General features: G+C 39.8%; 1 pseudogene; it reads left to right on the top strand.

Moving 5' to 3' along the window:
- Positions 1–18814, top strand: part of LOC120100034 (uncharacterized) — a 71002-nt pseudogene that overhangs the window by 29099 nt on the left and 23089 nt on the right.

The raw sequence follows: 18814 nt of genomic DNA, 5'->3' as shown, positions 1-18814 counted from the left end.
CCATAGGTGTGTGGGTTCATTTCTGGGTCTTCAATTCTATTCCATTGGTCTATCTGTCTGTCTCTGTACCAATACCGTGCAGTTTTTATCACTATTGCTCTGTAATACTGCTTGAGTTCAGGGATAGTGATTCCCCCTGACGTCCTTTTATTGTTGAGGATAGTTTTAGCTATCCTGGGTTTTTTGTTATTCCAGATGAATTTGCAAATTGTTCTGTCTAACTCTTTGAAGAATTGGATTGGTATTTTGATGGGGATTGCACTGAATCTGTAGATTGCTTTTGGTAAAATGGCCATTTTTACTATATTAATCCTGCCAATCCATGAGCATGGGAGATCTTTCCATCTTCTGAGGTCTTCTTCAATTTCTTTCTTCAGTGTCTTGAAGTTCTTATTGTACAGATCTTTTACTTGCTTGGTTAAAGTCACTCCGAGGTACTTTATATTATTTGGGTCTATTATGAAGGGTGTCGCTTCCCTAATTTCTTTCTCGGCTTGTTTCTCTTTTGTGTAGAGGAAGGCTACTGATTTATTTGAGTTAATTTTATACCCAGCCACTTTGTTGAAGTTGTTTATCAGCTTTAGTAGTTCTCTGGTGGAACTTTTGTGATCACTTAAATATACTATCATATCATCTGCAAATAGTGATATTTTGACTTCTTTTCCCATCTGTATCCCCTTGACCTCCTTTTGTTGTCTGATTGCTCTGGGTAGAACTTCAAGAACTATATTGAATAAGTAGGGAGAGAGTGGGCAGCCTTGTCTAGAACCTGATTTTAGTGGGATTGCTTCAAGTTTCTCTCCATTTAGTTTAATGTTAGCAACTGGTTTGCTGTATATGGCTTTTACTATGTTTAGGTATGGGCCTTGAATTCCTATTCTTTCCAGGACTTTTATCATGAAGGGGTGTTGAATTTTGTCAAATGCTTTCTCAGCGTCTAATGAAATGATCATGTGGTTTTGTTCTTTCAGTTTGTTTATATACTGGATCACGTTGATGGTTTTCCGTATATTAAACCATCCCTGCATGCCTGGGATGAAGCCTACTTGATCACGGTGGATGATTGTTTTGATGTGCTCTTGGATTCGGTTTGCCAGAATTTTATTGAGTATTTTTGCGTCGATATTCATAAGGGAAATTGGTCTGAAGTTCTCTTTCTTTGTTGGGTCTTTGTGTGGTTTAGGTATAAGAGTAATTGTGGCTTCATAGAAGGAATTCGGGAGTGATCCATCTGTTTCAATTTTGTGGAATAGTTTGGATAATATTGGTATGAGGTCTTCTATGAAGGTTTGATAGAATTCTGCACTAAACCCGTCTGGACCTGGGCTCTTTTTGGTTGGGAGACCTTTAATGACTGCTTCTATTTCCTTAGGAGTTATGGGGTTGTTTAACTGGTTTATCTGTTCCTGATTTAACTTCGGTACCTTGTATTTGTCTAGGAAATTGTCCATTTCCTGTAGATTTTCAAGTTTTGTTGAATATAGGCTTTTATAGTAAGATCTGATGATTTTTTGAATTTCCTCTGAATCTGTAGTTATGTCTCCCTTTTCATTTCTGATTTTGTTAATTTGGACACACTCTCTGGGTCCTCTCGTTCGTCTGGCTAAGGGTTTATCTATCTTGTTGATTTTCTCAAAGAACCAACTTTTGGTTCTGTTGATTCTTTCTATGGTCCTTTTTGTTTCTACTTGGTTGATTTCAGCTCTGAGTTTGATTATTTCCTGCCTTCTACTCCTCCTGGGTGTATTTGCTTCTTTTTGCTCTAGAGCTTTTAGGTATGCTGTCAAGCTGCTGACATATGCTCTTTCCTGTTTTTTTCTGCAGGCACACAGCGCAATGAGTTTTCCTCTCAGCACAGCTTTCATTGTGTCCCATAAGTTTGGGTATGTTGTACCTTCATTTTCATTAAATACTAAAAAGTTTTTAATTTCTTTCTTTATTTCTTCCTTGACTAGGTTATCATTGAGTAGAGCATTGTTCAATTTCCACGTATATGTGGGCATTCTTCCCTTATTGTTATTGAAGACCAGTTTTAGGCCGTGGTGATCTGATAGCACGCATGGTATTATTTCTATCTTTCTGTACCTGTTGAGGCCCGTTTTTTGATCAAGTATATGGTCAATTTTGGAGAAAGTACCATGAGGAGCTGAGAAGGTATATCCTTTTGCTTTAGGATAGAATGTTCTATAAATATCCGTTAAGTCCATTTGGCTCATGACTTCTCTTAGTCTGTCTACGTCTCTGTTTAATTTCTGTTTCCATGATCTGTCCGTTGATGAGAGTGGGGTGTTGAAATCTCCCACTATTATTGTGTGAGGTACAATGTGTGTTTTGAGCTTTAGTAAGGTTTCTTTTACGTATGTAGGTGCCCTTGTATTTGGGGCATAGATATTTAGGATTGAGAGTTCATCTTGGTGGATATTTCCTTTGATGAATATGAAGTGTCCTTCCTTATCTTTTTTGATGACTTTTAATTGAAAATTGATTTTATTTGATATTAGAATGGCTACTCCAGCTTGCTTCTTCTGACCATTTGCTTGGAAAGTTGTTTTCCAGCCTTTCACTCTAAGGTAGTGTCTGTCTTTGTCTCTGAGGTGTGTTTCCTGTAGGCAGCAGAATGCAGTGTCCTCTTTGCGTATCCAGTTTGTTAATCTATGTCTTTTTATTGGGGAGTGGAGGCCATTGATGTTGAGAGATATTAAGGAATAGTGATTATTGCTTCCTGTTATATTCATATTTGGATGTGAGGTTATGTTTGTGTGCTTTTCTTCTCTTTGCTTTGTTGCCAAGATGATTAGTTTCTTGCTTCTTCTGGGGTATAGCTTGCCTCCTTATGTTGGGCTTTACCCATTATTATCCTTTGTAGTGCTGGATTTGTAGAAAGATATTGTGTAAATTTGGTTTTGTCATGGATTATCTTGGTTTCTCCATATATGATAATTGAGAGTTTTGCAGGATACAGTAACCTGGGCTGGCATTTGTGTTCTCTTAGGGTCTGTATGACATCTGTCCAGGATCTTCTGGCCTTCATAGTTTCTGGCGAAAAGTCTGGTGTGATTCTGATAGGTCTGCCTTTATATGTTACTTGACCTTTTTCCCTTACTGCTTTTAATATTCTTTCTTTATTTTGTGCGTTTGGTGTTTTGACTATTATGTGATGGGAGGAGTTTCTCTTCTGGTCCAATCTATTTGGAGTTCTGTAGGCTTCTTGTATGCCTATGGGTATCTCTTTTTTTAGGTTAGGGAAGTTTTCTTCTATGATTTTGTTGAAGATATTTACTGGTCCTTTGAGCTGGGAGTCTTCATTCTCTTCTATACCTATTATCCTTAGGTTTGATCTTCTCATTGAGTCCTGGATTTCCTGTATGTTTTGGACCAGTAGCTTTTTCTGCTTTACATTATCTTTGACAGCTGAGTCAATGATTTCTATGGAATCATCTGCTCCCGAGATTCTCTCTTCCATCTCTTGTATTCTGTTGGTGATGCTTGTATCTACAGCTCCTTGTCTCTTCTTTTGATTTTCTATATCCAGGGTTATTTCCATGTGTTCTTTCTTCATTGCTTCTATTTCCATTTTTAATTCCTTCAACTGTTTGTTTGTGTTTTCCCGGAATTCTTTCAGGGATTTTTGTGTCTCCTCTCTATGGGTTTCTACTTGTTTATTTATGTTTTCCTGGAATTCTTTCAGGCATTTTCGCGATTCCTCTCTGTAGGCTTCTACTTGTTCTCTAAGGGAGTTCTTCACGTCTTTCTTGAAGTCCTCCAGCATCATGATCAAATATGATTTTGAAACTAGATCTTGATTTTCTAGTGTGTTTGGATATTCCATGTTTATTTTGGTGGGAGAATTGGGGTCCGATGATGCCATGTAGTCTTGGTTTCTGTTGCTTGGGTTCCTGTGCTTGCCTCTCACCATCAGATTATCTCTAGTGTTACTTTGTTCTGCTATTTCTTACAGTGGCTAGATTGTCCTATAAGCCTGTGTGCCAGGAGTGCTGTAGACCTGTTTTCCTGTTTTCTTTCAGCCAGTTATGGGGACAGAGTGTTCTGCTTTCCGGCGTGTAGTTTTTCCTCTCTATAGGTCTTCAGCTGTTCCTGTGGGCCTGTGTCTTGAGTTCACCAGGCAGGTCACTTGCAGCAGAAAAGTTGGTCTTACCTGTGGTCCCGAGGCTCAAGTTTGCTCGCAGGGTGCTGCCCACGGAGCTCTCTGTGGTGGCAGCAACCAGGAAGATATGCACCGCCCTTTCCGGGAGCTTACGTGCACTAGGGTTCCAGATGGCGTTTGGTGTTTTCCTCTGGCGTCCGAGATGTGTGTGCAGAGTGCAGTCTCTTCTGGTTTCCCAGGCGTGTCTGCCTCGATGAAGGTTTAGCTCTCCCTCCAAGGGGATTTGGGTGCAGAGAACTGTTTATCCGGTCTGTTTCCTTCAGGTTCCGGCGGTGTCTCAGGCGCAGGGGTCCTGCCGCTCCTGGGCCCTCCCCTACGGGAACCCAGAGGCCTTAGACAGTTTCCTCTTGGGCCAGGGATGTGGGCAGGGGTGGGCAGTGTTGGTGGTCTCCTCCGCTCTGCAGCCTCAGGATTGCCCACCTGACCAGGCAGTGAGGTCTCTCTCCCACGGGTTTTGGGAGCAGAGAGCTCATAAAATCTATTTTCAACCAAAAGTCATCAAAAAAGATAAGGAAGTACACTTCATACTCATCAAAGGAAAAATCCACCAAGATGAACTCTCAATCCTAAATATCTATGCTCCAAATACAAGGGCACCTACATACGTAAAAGAAACCTTACTAAAGCTCAAAGCACACATTTCACCTCACACAAGAATAGTAGGAGATTTCAGCACCCCACTCTCATCAATGGACAGATCATGGAAACAGAAATTAAACAGAGACATAGACAGATTAGGAAAAGTCATGAACCAAATGGACTTAACAGATATTTAGAAAACATTCTACCCTAAACAAAAGGATATACCTTCTTCTCACCAACTCATGGTTCTTTCTCCAAAATTGACAATATAATTCATCATTAAACATGCCTCAATAGATACAGAAAGATAGTAATAATCCCATGTGTCCTATCACACCCCCATGGGCTAAAGCTGTTCTTCAATAGGAATAAGGGAAGAACGCCCACATATACATGGAAGTTGAACAATGCTCTATTCAGTGACAACCTGGTCAAACAAGAAATTAAGAATGAAATTAAAGACTTCTTATTTTAATAAAAATGAAAGTACAATATACCCAAACTTAAAGGACATGTGAAAGCTGTGCTAAGAGGGAAAACTCATAGCTCTGAGTGCCTGCAGATAGAAACAGGAGGGAGCATATATCAGCAGGTGGACAGCACACCTATAACTCTAGAACAAAAAGAAGCAAATACACCCAGGAGAAGTAGAAGGCCAGAAATAATCAAACTCAGAGCTGAAATCAACTAAGTAGAAACAAAAAGGCCTATACAAAGAATCAACAGAACCAAAAGTTGTTTCTTCGAGAAAATCAACAAGATAGATAAATCCTTAGCCAGACTAACATGAGGACACAGAGAGTGTGTCCAAATTAACAAAATCAGAAGTGAAAAGGGAGACATAAATACAGAATCAGAGGAAATTAAAAAAAATCATCAGATCCTACTATGAAAGCCTATGTTCAACAAAACTTGAAAATCTGGAGGAATTGGACTATTTCCTAGACAGATAACAGGTACCAAAGTTAAATCAGGAACAGATAAACCATTTAAACAACTCCATAACTCCTAAAGAAATAGAAGCAGACCTTAAAAGTCTCCCAATCAAAAAGAGCCCAGGTCCAGATGGGTTAAGTGCAGAATTCTATAAGACCTTCATAGAAGCCCTCATACCAATACTATCCAATTCATAGGCAAATGGATGGAACTGGAAAATATCATCCTGAGTGAGGTAACCCACTCACAGAAAAACACACATGGTATGCACTAATTGATAAGTGGATATTAGCCCAAATGCTTGAATTACCCTAGATGCACAGAACACATGAAACTCAAGAAGGATGACCAAAACGCAGATGCTTCACTCCTTCTTTAAAAGGGGAACAAGAATACCCTTGGGAGGGAATAGGGAGGCAAAGTTTAGAAGAGAGGCAGAAGGAATGCCCATTGAGAGCCTGCCCCCACAAGTGGCCCATCCATTTACAGCCACCGAACTAGATAAGATGGATGAAGCAAGGAAGTGCAGGCTGACAGGAACCAGATGTAGATCTCTCCTGAGAGACACAGCCAGAAAACAGCAAATGCATAGGCAAATGCCATTATTAAACCAGTGAACTGAGAATGGGACCCCCGTTGAAGGAATTAGAGGAAGGACTGAAAGAGATTGAAGGGCTTGAGACCCCCAAATGAAGAACAATGCCAAGCAACGAGAGCTTCCAGGGACTAAGCTACTTCCCAAAGACTATACATGGACTAACCCTGGGCTCCAACCTCTTAGGTAGCAATGAATAGCCTAGTAAGAGCACCAGTGGAAGGGGAAGCCCTTGGCCCTGCCAAGACTGATCTCCCAATGAAAGTGATTGTTGTGGGGAGGGCGATAATATGGGGAAGGTGGGGAGGGAAACACCCATAGAGAAGGGGAGGGGGAGGGGTTAGAGGGAAGTTGGCCTGGAAACCAGGAAGGGGAATAACAATTGAAATGTAAATAACAAATACTCAAGTTAATAAAGATGAAAAATAAAAAAAGAAAAAAAGAAAAGATAACTCAACGTGGGGCTACCCCTTTTAGTCCTCTGTGTTCCTTTTCAAAAGCAGCCTGGAAAATTTCTGCCATCCTTTGGAGTTTGAGGCAGCGGCAAAGCTGCGGTCAGATGTGATGGATTGTGTAGCCAATTTGCTTGAAGTTTGTGGTTCATTAATCCAGCTTTTTTTTTTTTTTAAATTTCAGAGAACTGGAGTGATGTAATTTGGAACATAGATCACAGAAAATTTAATGGTGTTCCTTGGTCAGAAGTGAACACGGAGACAATGAAACCTAGAAGAAAGGGGTGGGTGGTGGTTGAGGAGTGGGGGAGTCCAGTTCCACCAGGAAAGCCTCTGTGGCTCTTCAGATCCCATCCAATCCCATGGCGGGCTGAGGGAGGTGGCTTTGGAGGGATTGCCCTTCTCCTTCTGAGAGAACACAGTTTATGCTAGTGGTTCCCAAGCACCCAGCAGCGTCTAATGTCTTGTCTATCACATTCAGTGCTGCAGACCCGCCTTGTGTCTGTCCCTAGGTTCTCAGCCCACCACCGCCTCTGTGCCAGGAATTTTAAAAGTTCAGTTTAGATGATGGGAGCCCTGTCCATTCAGGCGTGACACTTCCATCGCTCGCTTCCCATGCTGGGACCCAGGTGGAGTGGCAGAAAGGAGCCAAAAATATAGGTTGGGAAAGCGTGCTCAGAGCAGGTCCTGAGAAAGATCAAATGGGACAAGTGAATGGATATCTAAGGAGCATATCCGAGCTGCAAAGCCGAGAGTTAGCTGCAGTCTCACAGGTCATTGGACCACTATAGCAGTTTTCTGTGATACTAACAGAAATGGAATTCTTGGCACGAAATGGTCACACAGCCACGGCTTCTTGAATAAAATGAAGAGAAACAATGCCAACAACAAAAGCCTCCACAATGGCTGAGCTAGATGGTGCCACTATGCTTTTGAAAGTAAGGAAACAGATTTTATTTTATTTTTTTTATTTTTTTGTTAAATTTTACTTATAATTTATTTATTTTTTTAATTTTTTTTGGGGGGGGGAAGGAAAGGGTTTATTTGGCTTACACTTACATGTTGCTGTTCATTATTGAAGGAAGTCAGGACAGGAACTCCAAACAGGGAAGTTTCCTGGAGGCAGGAGCTGATGTAGACACCATGGAGGGGTGCTGCTTACTGGCTTGCTTCCCCTGGCTTGCTCAGCCTGCTTTCTAAAAGAACCCAGGACAACTGGTTCCCTGGCATCACCTACAATGGGCTGGGCCCTCCCACATTGATCATTGAGAAAATGCCTTACAGCTGGATCTGATGGAGGCATTTTCTCAGCTGAGAGTCCTTCTTCTTTGATGAATCTAGCTTGTGTCAAGTTTTTGTTATTTATTTTTTTTCTTGATACTGTTTGGGTTGGACCACATGCTTTACTGCTAAGCTGCACATCCATCACTTAGAAAGTTCAACTGAACATTTTTGCTTCAGAGACAGGGTCTTGCTGTGCTTTGCTCAGAGTAGACTTTCAATACTTCAGCTTCCCTGGGTATTAGAATTATAGGCAGATGGCAGCCACACCCAGTTATTTAGCTATCCTATGAAAATATGTTAACTAAGGTGAATGTTATTCACAGTCTCTGTAAGTAATCTGTTTGCTAAAATTTGTAACCCCCAAATACTTTCAGTCACATGGATGTGTACAAAGTAGTGAAATCTGTCACCTAACTTGCACCTTCCTAGCTGAGGCCTACAAAGTGCCACTTTTGTGTAATGTCCTTTATATGATCTACTTAGAGACACTTCTTTTGCACTTTGATTTGTAACCCAGTGACCACTAAGTATAGATAGTTCTTTACTGTGTTCTTTAGCTCAAGGCAACGATATGTCTTTCAGATAAGATGATAGACACTTTGTGTTGGCAGGAATAACATGCAATTGGCCATGGTGTGGTGTTAGCGAATTGACAAGTGTAAAAGTGTCTTGTTTGATGATCATGTTATATGGGTCCATGTTCTGCTGGGCATCCATCGATGGGCATGGCCTCTTGAGGAGGTGGCACACAGGGAGTTTGACTGTGCTTATCTTACGCCAGCAAGAAACATCAAAAGCACAAAAGCCAGAGCTGGTACCAGGTTCTCCTGGGCCTAAGAGGCTGGACTCAGGTGGGGGGGGCGGGGCTGAGAATGGAGTGGGAAGGGGGGTTGTGGGCCTGGGACAGTGTCTAGCTCGGGGGTGGGGAGTTCCTGGATTCCCCAGCATTGGTTGTTCTTAGCTTGGTGGAGGCAGGCTGGAAGCACAGAGAGGCCTATAGGAGATTAGGTTGTGGCTCTGTAGGCAGACTTTCTGTATGTTCCCCATGGTGGCGGTAGATGAGTCTCCATGGTCCTAAAATGTTTATTGGTTCTTCACGTGGGAAAATGGATGCATATCATACCATACCCACTTCTCAGGGTGGACCGGAGATTAAATACCTTTTGTACGGAGGAATATCTAAGAAGGGAAGCTTATTGGCCAAGCCTTCAGGGCCTCTTTTTTTAAAAAAAATTTTTTATTAACTTGAGTATTTCTTTTTTACATTTTGATTGTTATTCCCCTTCTTGGTTTCTGGGCCAACATCCCCCTCCCCTTCTGTATGGATTTCCCCTCCACATCCTCACCACACTACCCTCCCCCCAAAAATCACGTTCATTAGGTGTTCAGTCTTGGCAAGACCAAGGACTTCCCCTTCCACTGGTGCTCTTACTAGGTTATTCATTGCTAAGAAGGAGGAAATCATTCACATTTTGTTCATCCTTCTTGAGTTTCATGTGTTCTGTGCTTCTAGGGTAATTCAAGAATTTGGGCTAATATCCACTTACCAATGAGTGGAAACCATGTGTGTTTTTCTGTGATTGGGTTACCTAACTCAGGATGATATTTTCCAGTTCTATCCAATTGCCTGTGAATTTCATAAAGTCATTGTTTTTGATAGCTGAGTTATATTGAGTTATATTGCATAGTTGTACCATATTTTCTGTATCCATTCCTCTGTTGAAGGGCATCTGGGTTCTTTCCAGCTTTTGGCTATTATAAATAAGGCTGCTATGAACATAGTGGAGCATGTGTCTCTGCTATATGTTGGGGCATCTTTAGGGTATATGCCCAAGAGTGGTATAGCTGGGTCCTCAGGTAGTTCAATGTCCAATTTTCTCAGGAACCTCCAGACTGATTTCCAGAATGGTTGTACCAGTCTGCAATCCCACCAACAATGGAAGAGTGTTCCTCTATCTCCACGTCGTAGCCAGCATTTGCTGTCACCTGAGTTTTTGATCTTAGCCATTTTCACTGGTGTGAGGTGAATTCTCAGGGTTGATTTGATTTGCATTTCCCTTATGACTATAGATGTTGAACGTTTCTTTAGGTGTTTCTCAGCCATTCGGCATTCCTTAGTTGTGAATTCTTTGTTTAGCTCTGAACCCCATTTTTAATAGGGTTATTTGTCTCCCTGCAGTCTAACTTCTTGAGTTCTTTGTATATTTTGGATATAAGCCCTCTGTCAGTTGTACGATTGGTAAAGTTCTTTCCCCAATCTGTTGGTTGCCATTTTGTCCTAACCACAGTGTCCTTTGCCTTATAGAAGCTTTGCAGTTTTATGAGATTCCATTTGTCGATTCTTGATCTTAGAGCATAAGCCATTGGTGTTTTGTTCAGGAAATTTTCTCCGGTGCCCATGTGTTCGAGATGTTTCCCCACTTTTTCTTCTCTTAGTTTGAGTGTATCTGGTTTGATGTGGGGGTCCTTGATCCACTTGAATTTATGCTTTGTACAGGGTGATAAGCAACGTCTGATCTGCATTCTTCTACATGCTGACCTCCAGTTGAACCAGCACCATTTGCTGAAAATGCTATCTTTTTTCCATGGTTTTGGCTCCTTTGTGAAAAATCAAGTGACCATAGATGCATGGGTTCATTTCTGGGTCTTCAATTCCATTCCACTCCCCTATCTGTTTGTCTCTGTACCAATACCATGCAGTTTTTATCACTATTGCTCTGAAATACTGCTTGAGTTCAGGGATAGTGATTACCCCGGAAGTCCTTTTATTGTTGAGGATAGTTTTAGCTATCCTGGGTTTTTCTCTTATTCCAGATGAATTCGGAAGTTGTTCTGTCCAAGTCTCTGAAGAATTGGATTGGTATTTTGATGCGGATTGCATTGAATCTGTAGATCTCTTTTGGTAAAATGGCCATTTTTACTATATTAAACCTGTGAATCCTTGAGCATGGGAGGTCTGTCCATCTTCTGAGATCTTCTTCAATTTCTTTCTTCAGAGGCTTAAAGTTCTTATTTTACAGATCTTTCACTTGCTTGGTTAAAGTCACACCGAGGTATTTTGTATTATTTGGGACTATTATGAAGGGTGTTGTTTCCCTAATTTCTTTCTCTACTTGTTTCTCTTTTGTGTAGAGAAAGGCTACTGATTTATTTGAGTTAATTTTATACCCAGTCACTTTGCTGAAATTGTTTATCAGGTAGGAGTTCTCTGGTAGAACTTTGGGGATCACTTAAATATACTATCATATCATCAGCAAACAGTGAAATTTTGACTTCTTTTTTCCAATCTGTATCCTTTTCATCTCCTTTTTTTGTCTGATTGCTCTGGCTAGAACTTCAAGAACTGTATTGAATTAGTATGGAGAGAGTGGGCAGCATTGTCTAGTCCCTGATTTTAGTGGAATTGCTTCAAGTTTCTCTCCATTTAGTTTAATGTTAGCTACTGGTTTGCTATATATGACTTTTACTATGTTTAGGTATGGGCCTTGAATTCTTATTACTCTGTTGGAGTCCCTATCTTCTTATGGTCCCTCAGTTATGTCTGCAACTCTTTCACTAGACTCTCTGTGCTTTATTTAAGGTTTGACTGTGTGTATCTATATCTGTTTCCATTGGCTTCTGGGTAGAGCCTCTCAGAGGACTGTTATGCTAGGCTCTGTTCTGCAAGCATAATCCATTTTGTCTAGTATCCTTAATAGTTTCCAGGATTGGATTTTGCCCATGGGATGGGTCTCAATTTTGTTGGCCCTTCTTTGATCCATCTTTGTCTCTGCACATCTTGTAGGCAGGATACACTTTAGGTAGAAAGTTCTGTGGGTGAGTTGCTGTCTTTATTCTTCCACTGGGAGTCCTGCCTGACTCCAGGCCATGGTCACAACAGATGCCCCATCCCCCACTGCTAGAAGTCTCAGATAGAGGCACTCCCGTAGACTCCCTGGGGCCTTCCCTTTGAGATATTTATTAAACAAAGAGTATAGTCTATGACATGGAAGGACATTTTAGAAGAGGAAGACTACTAGGAGTCCTAATGTGGAAGAAACAACCTGGTAAAGAAAGTGTTTATAATTTCAAAGTCATTATATGACTTGATATTAATAAAATGGTAATATGAATTCTATTCAATTTTGTAACCAATATGCACTAATATTTTTCAAAATGATATAGAAATACTTTAAAATGTGTATTGATGAGTGAAGATACATGCCAATAAGTGAAATGATATGAAAAAAAGGTCAAGTAAAAGTTTACACAAAGATCTTTAATCTTAGATAGAGATACAATGATTGCTGATACTCCATGCATCACTAGCATCTCCTTCCTTAAAAATCAAGCAAAATGTAGTCTATTTGAGTTCAGAGGCCCATCATCTCGCTTGAAATATTCTGTAAGTCTTATATTTGGTAAAGAAAAAGATGATCCAAAGGACCAAAATGACTTATAAGTAAGTGAAATTGTACCAAAATAAATATCTCTCCAGGCATAAAAAGACATCTGATTGTATGCGTACATACAATCTATTTTGGGGGGAATTTTAGAGTGATATGATATGATAACAACAATCTACTTCTTTCTCTGCTGTAAATGGTGAGAACAACCCTGACATTGGGACACTGAAGTTCTGAACATTACAAAGCAAACAAACCTTTTTGACTCTAAGTTCAAACAATGACATAATTATTAACTAGGGTCATGTTTACTTTTTAATGATAGTGGTTATCATCAATATGTTGATATAATGAATAGTCAAGTAATTGTGGATAAAATTGTTCAGAATTGAGCTGTAGATTATGTAGAAATATCCTCCCTTAGCCTCAGGCATTTGAACACTAGGTACCCAGCTGGTACTGCTGTTTGGGGAGACTTAGCTTGTATCAATAATTGTTATTTTCTCTGTACAGAATCATGCTTAGCCAGTTTCATAAGTACATTAGTGGAAAATGAAGAATTATAAAACTTTTCTTTAAGAGTCTATAATAAGGTCAGGGTAATAAGCATGTTTCTTAGATATTCACAGTGGATTTTAAATTCTTCCAACTATGATCTGTGAGATACTGACAGTTCTTTTTGTTTCACCATCCTTAGAAAAAGAATAATGGTATTTCATGATTGAGTAAAGATGTGTAACTGACATGTATGTTTAGTGTTCTTTGTTTTGTATTGGATAAGAGTAAAATAAGGAGCTATAAACCATATGTTATTGAACAAAATATGTTGGAATGTTTAGTATAGAAAATAAATATTTTAAGTATGCATGATCTTTGTGGTATATAAATACATTACTAGTTACTGGGGCAATGTAGCAAAAGAATTGTCAGTTTGAGTCCTACCTATGTTATATAGTATGACTATGTTAAAAATAAATATATTTCATATAGTATATGCATATCCATAAGTAATATATGGACTAAGTCATATAGGAGGAGTATTCTTGAATCTTAAAATTAATATATTAATTCTGAAGAATTACCGCACATTAGAAAAATATTTGTTTACTTTTATTAGCAGCAATTGGGCACCATGTACAGGTCAAAGGTAAATGGATCTTATTTTTATCTCTAACAAAAGGACAAAATTTACTTGGAGAGTTTACTTAAAGATTTCCTAATGGATTAGTCAATGATGCTCAAAGGAGAGCATGTTGTTTCAGTTTGTTATAAAATCTCTGTGCTGCCTGATCACATCTTGGATCAGTAAGGAGGGTCTCCATGGATCTGGTCACTTTCCTGGTACTTACTCTCTCCTCTCTCATTCTCCTCTCACTCTGGAGATAGAACTCTAGGAGAAGGAAGCTCCCTCCTGGCCCCACTCCTCTCCTAATTATTGGTAATTTCCTCCAGTTAGATGTGAAGAACGTCAGCCAATCCTTAACCATGGTAAGTATTGTTTGTGATCCTGTAATAACTTGATAAGGAAGATAAATTAGAACTTCTTTTAAATGAAAATATAGTACTAAAGGCAGTAATGTTATAAATAATCATAAAGTCATACCTCTCACCAAGTATTGTGTAACTTATGCTTTTTACAGCTGGAACTTGTCAGGAATTGAATAATGAGCAAGGTTTCATGTTGAAGAAAGTTAGGTCAAGGCATTTATGTCATTAATTATTTTAGTAACTTGCATCCTGACTGTAGCTTCTTCTTAGTGCTTTCCTGATATTTGGCTGTGAGTTTCCATCCATTTCCAACTGCTGATTGGTGAAGCTTATCAGATGACAGTTATGTCTCATGTCTGTAAGTATAGCAGAATATCATTAATAGGGTCATGGATAGGCTTTCTCTCAAGGTATGGATCCCAAGCTGGGTCAGGTATTGTTTGGTCATTTCTTCAAATTTTGCTCCAGCTTTAACCCTGCACATCTTGTAGACATGACAAATTGTGACTTGAATGTTTTGTGGCTGGAATGGTGTCCCTGCCTGTCCACTGAAAGTTTTGCCTGGTCTTAGCAGGTGGCCATTTTAGCTTCTATATCCCCTACTGTGAAGAGTTTTGGCTAGAGTCACCCTCATAGATTCCTGGAGTTTCTATTTTACTAGGTTCCTACCTTGTTTGAAAAGGATTTTCTTTTCTTCTTTCTTTCTTTCTTTCTTTCTTTCTTTCTTTCTTTCTTTCTTTCTTTCTTTCTTCCTTCCTTCCTTCCTTCCTTCCTGTCTGCCTGTCTGTCTGTCCTCTGTCTTTTTGTCTTTCTTTCAGCGATTCAAATGAAATAATTTTATTTATCATGTGTAATTAGCACAGTAAAGAAGGTGAATAATTAATACCAAATAAGTCATCTGCCACTAATAAAGAAAACAGTACTAAGAGTGATTGTTGGCGTGATAAACCTGATCATTTGCCATATGGATGAATTTCCAACTTCTGTTACTATGTCCAGGTGGAGCCTGGTCTCTATAGACCACAGCTGCAGCAGCTTCTATAAGCAGCTGCCTTTTGTTGTGGTACTTTATTATATCAACAGAAAGGTACAGTCTTTTCTCAAGTTCATTTTAGATAACCTGTGTAGTTTTCGTGTCCATACAGTTTTTAAGGATTTTTTCCTTTTCTGTAAAACATGGCATACATTTTTATGTATCCTTTTCTGTAAAACATGGCATACATTTTTATTTGTTATTTTGTATATTTACATTTCTAACTTTATGCCCCTCCCAAGTTTTCCCTCCAAAAACCCCCATTCCACCTTCTACCCCTTGCCTCCATGAGGCTTTTACCCCAACCAACCACCCACCACCCACTCCCACACCACTGCCCTAGCATTCGCCTTCACTGGGGTATCAAGCCTTCACAGGACCTAGGGCTTTTCCTTCCATTGATGTCAACAAGGCCATCCTCTGATACATATGCAGATGAAGCCATGGGTCCCTCCTTGTGTATTCTTTGGTTGGGGGTTTAGTTCCTGGGATCTCTGGGGAGTCTGGTTGGTTGCTATTGTTCTTCCTAAGGAGTTGCAACCCCTTCAGCTCCTTCAGTCTTTTCACTAACTCCTCCATTGAGGACTTCTTGTTCAGTCCAATGGTTAGCTGCAAGTATCTTCATCTGTATCAGTAGAGCTTTGCCAGAGTCTCTCAGGAGACATCCATCTTAAGCTCCTGTCTGCAAGCACTTCTTGGCTTCAGTAAGTGTCTGGGATTGGTGGCTGCATATGGGATACATCTTCAGGTGGGGCAGTCTTTGGATGGCTTTTTCTTCAGTCTCTGCTCCACTCTTTCTCCCTGTATTTGCTTTATATAGGAGCAATTCTGGGTTAAAAATTTGAGAAGGGTGGATGGCCCCAACCTTCAAATAGGGGGCTTTTCTAACCTCTTTATATGGTCACTATACAGGTTCTCTCTTCCCCTTGTGTGTATTTCAGCTAATGTCATCCCTGTTGGGATGTTTCTTACTTTTCTGGCATCTGGGACTCTCTAGTGGCAAACCCCAGTTCCCCATCCCCCATTGCTATATATCTCTGTTCAGTTTCCTGACCCTCTGTACAACTACTCTTTCCCTTCCACCAAATCCTGGTCCCTGTTTTCCTTTCTCCTCTTTTCTTACTCCCAAGTATCTCACCTCTACCTCTTGTGATTATCTTGTTCCCCCTTCTAACTGAGGCACCACACTATGGTCTTCCTTTTTTTAACCATCATATGGTCTGTAAGTTGTATCATGGGTATTCTGAGTTTATTTCCTAATATCCACTTATCAGTGAGTATATACTGTGTGTGTTATAGTATCCAAAATATACAAAAACCCAAGAAGATAGACACCAGACAACCAAATAACCCTATTAAAAATGGGGTAAAGAGCTAAACAGAGAATCCTCAACCAAGGAATCATACATGGCTGAGAAGCACTTAAAGAAATGTTCAACATCATTAGCCATTGGGGAAATGCAAATCAAAATGATACTGATATTCCACCTCACACCAGTGAGAATGGCTAAGATCAAAAGCTCAGGTGGCAGCAGATGCTGGGGAGGATGGGGAGAAAGTAGAACACTCTTCCATTGCTGGTTGGATTGCAAGATGGTCCAACCCTCTTGCAAATCAGTTTGGCAGCTCCTCAGAAAATTAGACATAGTACTACCTTAGGACCCAGCTATACCACTCCTGAGTATATACCCAAAATATATTCCAACGTACAACAAGGATACATCCTCCACTATGTTCATAGCAGCCTTATTTATAATAGCCAGGAGATGGAAAGAACCCAGATGTCCATCAACAAAGGAATGGATATACAAAATATGCTTCATTTATACAATGGAATACTACTCAGCCATTAAAAACAATGACTTTATGGAATTCACAGGCAAATGGATGGAAGGAGAAAATATCATCCAGAGTGAGGTAACACAGTGACAAAAGAACACACATAGCATTGGTATTTTAAGTAATGTTGCTTTGGATTTCTGAACTGTTTTGTTTTTCCTTAGGATGGCTATTTTCACAGTATGAGTTCTTCTGACCTATGATCATGGGTTGCTCTAGTTCATAAAACATGCTTCAATATTTTGTTATAACTGTAATAATAAACCAGCTTCAGTTGTGTATAAATCGCAACTGGCAATTACCATAATAGCCTGTAGCCATAATAGTTAAAATGCCTAGGAACTGAATTATAAGCCAGAGAATTAATTACAAGGGGGAAATTAAGAAACAGGTTTAGATGAGAAATTCTGACAAAAAAATTTCAGTGACCAGAAAGATGGCTCAAATGCCATCCATACATCCTGGAGACATCAAATGGTCTGAATTTGATCCCTTAAACACATAATGTAAGGGAATTCACTCCTGAAAGTTGTCCTCTGGCTCTTACACACATACTGTGACATGCATACTCATATGTTCATGCATGCACACGAACGTGCATATACTCACAAGTTTGTGTGTAAGCATATATATGACATATAATATAGTTTTTAATATTCAAAGAGTTTTAAAATAAGATTGAGTTTGATAGCAATATATTTTTCTGTTTTATACTTTAATATATGGCAATACTCCAAACCAAGCACATTCTGTGCCAAATAGATTTAGCATTCTGTGAACAGCTCTTCCTGGTGTCATGGTGACTTTACTTTTAGACTGGGGAAGAAATGTATTCAGGTCCAGTAGTTTTTCAGGTAGACCTTTATCAAAAAAAAAATGGAAGTAACTGTATGTATCTACTATCCAAACTATACACACACACACACACACACACACACACACACACACACACACACGAAAACACATTTTCTACTAAGATTTTGGTGTGCTTGCGAGCACAAGCTACCCACTACTTTGATGGAGCCAAATACCTCCAGTAACATCTTTGTGTCCATAATGCTAACCACAGCTCAGAAGTACAGCTTTTTTAAAAAAAGTTCATTATATATATACATACAGGTATTCCCCCTATATATCCCCCTTACTGCCGCGCACCCCATATTCAGCTGCACTGGGGGTCCAACCGTGGCATGACTAAGGGCTTCCTCTTTCACTGGTGCTCCAATAAGGCTATTCTCTGCTACATATGCAGTTGGAGCCCTGGGTCAGTCTATTTATAGCCTTTTGCTAGTGGTTTAGTCCCTGGAAGCTCTGGTTGGTGAACATTGTTGTTCCAATGGGGTTGCGAGCTCCTTCAGCTCTTTCAATCCTTCCTCTAACTCCCCTGAAGGGGTCCTGTTCTCAGTTCAGTGGTTTGCTGCAAGCATTGACCCCTGTATTGGACATGCTCTGGATGTGTCTCTCAGGAGAGATCTATATCTGGTTCCTTTCAGTCTGCATTTTTTAGCTTCCTCAATCTTATCTAGTTTTGGTGGCTGTATATATATATATGGGCCACATGTGGGCCAGACTTTGTATGGACATTCCTTGAGTATCTGCTCTAACCTTTGCTTCCATATCCCCTCCTATGCATATTTTTCCCCTTTCATAAAGGAGCGGGAGCATCCACATTTTGGTCATCCTTCTTCTTGAGCTTCCTTTGGTCTGTGGATTGCATCTTGGTTAATTTGAGCTCTTTTGCTAATATCCATTTGTCAATGAGTACATACCAAGTGTGTTTTGCTGTGTTTGAGTTTCCTCACTCATGATGATGTTTTCTAGTTCATTCCATTTGAGAGTTAATTGTAATTGACAAGGCTCTGATTTTAGCTATATCTCTTGATGACCATTCAGAAAGGTATTTTTTCCCAATAGGATTTTCTTTTCTGTTCCAGTTTAACTGGTGTTCTGCTTCTTTTAGTTTATAGGCATCTTTTTCTTTAGGTTGGGGAAATTTTCCTCTATGATTTTGTTGAAAATATATTCTGGGACTTGAAACGGGCAATTTAACTCTTT

Source organism: Rattus norvegicus, chromosome 1 (assembly GCF_036323735.1).
Source record: "Rattus norvegicus strain BN/NHsdMcwi chromosome 1, GRCr8, whole genome shotgun sequence".
Taxonomy (NCBI): domain Eukaryota; kingdom Metazoa; phylum Chordata; class Mammalia; order Rodentia; family Muridae; genus Rattus; species Rattus norvegicus.
This window is presented reverse-complemented; position numbering and strand designations above follow the sequence as displayed.